Source organism: Procambarus clarkii, chromosome 52, assembly GCF_040958095.1.
Source record: "Procambarus clarkii isolate CNS0578487 chromosome 52, FALCON_Pclarkii_2.0, whole genome shotgun sequence".
Lineage (NCBI taxonomy): Eukaryota > Metazoa > Arthropoda > Malacostraca > Decapoda > Cambaridae > Procambarus > Procambarus clarkii.
Window position 1 is genome coordinate 20,241,673 of NC_091201.1, and position 3,893 is coordinate 20,245,565.

A 3,893-nucleotide genomic window follows, 5' to 3' on the forward strand; every position below is an offset into this window, starting at 1 on the left:
AGAAAGAGAGGGCTGGACGGACTGCATTTTCTTGGATTGTCGGAAAGCCTTTGACACAGTACCGCATAAGAGGCTGGTACATAAGCTGGAGAGAGGCAGGTGTAGCTGGTAAGGTGCTCCAGTGGATAAGGGAGTATCTAAGTAATAGGAAGCAGAGAGTTACGGTGAGGGGTGAGACCTCCGATTGGCGTGAAGTTACCAGTGGAGTCCCACAGGGTTCTGTACTCGGTCCTATCTTGTTTCTGATATATGTAAATGATCTCTCGGAGGGTATCGATTCATTTCTCTCAATGTTTGCGGACGATGCTAAAATTATGAGAAGGATTAAAACAGAAGAGGACTGTTTGAGGCTTCAAGAAGACCTAGACAAGCTGAAGGAATGGTCGAACAAATGGTTGTTAGAGTTTAACCCAACCAAATGTAATGTAATGAAGATAGGTGTAGGGAGCAGGAGGCCAGATACAAGGTATCATCTGGGAGAGGAAATTCTTCAGGAGTCAGAGAAGGAAAAAGACTTGGGGGTTGATATCACGCCAGACCTGTCTCCTGCAGCACATATCAAGCGGATAACATCAGCGGCATATGCCAGGCTGGCCAACATACGAACGGCATTCAGAAACTTGTGTAAAGAATCATTCAGAACTTTGTATACCACATATGTCAGGCCAATCCTGGAGTATGCAGCCCCAGCATGGAGTCCATACCTAGTCAAGGATAAGACTAAACTGGAAAAGATTCAAAGGTTTGCCACCAGACTAGTACCCGAGCTGAGAGGTATGAGCTACGAGGAGAGACTACGGGAATTAAACCTCACTTCGCTGGAAGACAGAAGAGTTAGGGGGGACATGATCACCACATTCAAGATTCTGAAGGGGATTGATAGGGTAGATAAAGACAGTCTATTTAACACAAGGGGAACACGCACAAGGGGACACAGGTGGAAACTGAGTGCCCAAATGAGCCACAGAGATATTAGAAAGAACTTTTTTAGTGTCAGAGTGGTTGACAAATGGAATGCATTAGGGGGTGATGTGGTGGAGGCTGACTCCATACACAGTTTCAAGTGTAGATATGATAGAGCCCGATAGGCTCAGGAATCTGTACACCTGTTGATTGACGGTTGAGAGGCGGGACCAAAGAGCCAGAGCTCAACCCCCGCAAACACAACTAGGTGAGTACACACACGAAACCCACTAACACACACACTGGACTACCACGTTAATATAAAGCCTGCCACCACACGCCACCTTTACCGTCGACAAACCGCCGACTTCCTGTCCTCATCGAGGCCTCTAGAGGACCCCTGAGGTAAATGAGGGCTAACAAGAGAGCATCAGGACCCGTCGGCGTTCATCGAGGCCGACTCACTCCCGCCACCACGGGTCGAGCCTCGCCCGCCCTCACATACTCACCCACACAGCTCCATACAGCTCGAACCCTTCTCCCACACTGTACTCCCACGCTCCTCCCATATTCTCCCATTACCTGCCCGCCCCTCACACAAGCCCTGGGCGAGCTAATAGCTTTTTTGCGCGTCAGATGACTGGCTGCCTCGCTCGCGCCTGTTGATCACCTGTTGTCTCCCTGCCCACGCAGCCACGCACCTGTTGATCACCTGTTGTCTCCCTGCCCACGCAGCCTCGCACCTGTTGATCACCTGTTGTCTCCCTGCCCCCCACCCCTCCCTCCAATGTAGTAAGGGGGAAGAGTGTGCGTGTGTGTACTCACCTAGTTGTGCTTGCGGGGATTGAGCTCTGGCTCTTTGGTCCCGCCTCTCAACCGTCAATCAACAGGTGTACAGATTCCTGAGCCTACTGGGCTCTATCATATCTACATTTGAAACTGTGTATGGAGTCAGCCTCCACCACATCACTTCCTAATGCATTCCATCCGTTAACTACTCTGACACTGAAAAAATTCTTTCTAACGTCTCTATGGCTCATTTGGGCACTCAACTTCCACCTGTGTCCCCTAGTGCGTGTGCCCCTTGTGTTAAATAGCCTGTCTTTAGCTGCCCTGTCAATTCCTCTGAGAATCTTGTATGTGGTGATCATGTCCCCTTTAACTCTTCTGTCTCTCAGTGACGTGAGGTTTAATTCCCGTAGTCTCTCCTCGTAGCTCATACCCCTCAGTTCCGGTACTAGTCTCGTGGCAAATCTTTGAACCTTTTCCAGTTTAGTCTTATGCTTGACTAGATATTGACTCCACGCCGGAGCCGCATACTCCAGGATTGGTCTAACATATGTGGTATATAATGTTCTGAAAGATTCCTTACACATGTTCCTAAAGGCCGTTCTTGTGTTAGCCAATCTGGCATATGCCGCTGATGTAATCCTCTTGATATGAGCTTCAGGGGACAGGTCTGGCGTGATATCAACCCTCAGGTCTTTCTCTATCTCTTACTCTTGAAGAATTTCATCTCCCAAATGATATCTTGTATCTGGCCTCCTGCTGCCTCCACCTATCTTCATTACATTACATTTGCTTGGGTTAAACTCTAACAACCATTTGTTCGGCCATTCCTGCAGCTTGTCCACGACTTCTCGAAGCCTCAAGCCAATTTTCTTGTCCCATTCTTGGTGAGCATTCTGTTGGTGGGGAAAGCTGTTCCCTGGGTGTGAAGATCTGTGAGGTGATTTGCAAGGTATCAGAGGATTTTGGGGAGGGGGGGTGGGGGTTCAAGGGAAGGAGGGGGACAGGTAGGGTATGTGGTAAGGAAATAGGGAAGGGGACATGGAGGATACGAGGCGAGGAAGGGAGGAGGGATAGGGAGGGTATGGGATGAAGGGGTAGGGGGGACAGGGGGGGGAAAGGCGGGAGGAAGGACATGGTGGGAATTGGAGACAGGTGACAGGGTCGAAATGGGGTGGGGGGAGGGAGGGAGGGTTGGGTGAGTATTTGAGTGGGGGCAGGTAGGGTGAAGGGAAGGGAGGGTTTGTATGCAGAGGGGGTGGTGGTGTTGCCCTCCCCTCAGGTGTTGCTGGGATGCTGGTTGTGGGTTCCCCTCTTGTCTCTGGGAGTGTTGTGTTGGGGGCTGTGATTTCCTGGATCACTTCTCTCTCCCTCTGCTTCCTCCTTGCCTCTGCTGCTGCCCTGGCTATCTCCTCCTTCGTCCTGTCCCTCTGCAGGAATACTTTTTTGTATTCCTCCACATACTGCAGATGACTCTTCCTTTCTAGATTATCCTCCTTCATGATCTCATTTGCAAACACCACCTTTACCAGTCGGTTTCTGTCTTTGTTGTACCTACCCAACCTGAAAACCTTCTCAATGTTTTGTTCAGCCCCTTCCATCTGTAACTCCTTCAGTATCCCATGTACAGCCTCTCTGTCCTTGCTATTCCATTCCTGCCTATTGGATCCTTCCTGTTCTTTGATGCCTACAACTACCACTGATCTTTTTTTTTCCAGCAGCTGACTGGTGCACCTTGCTGCTTCCTGTGAGGTAGCTTCTTGCATGGCTACCTCCCTCACTGTGTCCATTGCTTCTGAGCTCTTTCTTAGTATTTCCGCAAATGTTTCAGGTACAGAGGCATTTCCTTCCAATGCAACATATCCACCTTCCTTTTGGATGATAATTTGATGCTCAGCCTGTGTAAGTGTGTGTGTGTGTGTGTACCTCACTTAGTTGTGCTTGCAGGGGTTGAGCTCTGGCTCTTTTGTTCTGCCTCTCAACTGTCAATCAAATGGTGCCTGATTCCTAAGCCTACAGGGCTCTATCATATCAACATTTGAAACTGTGTAAGGAGTCAGCCTCCACCACATCATTGCCCAATGCATTCCACCTGTTAACTACTCTGACACTGATAAAGTTTCAACGGCCCTATGGCTAATTTAGGTACTCAGTTTCCACCTGTGTCCCCCTTATTCGCGTACCACCCATGTTAAACAGTT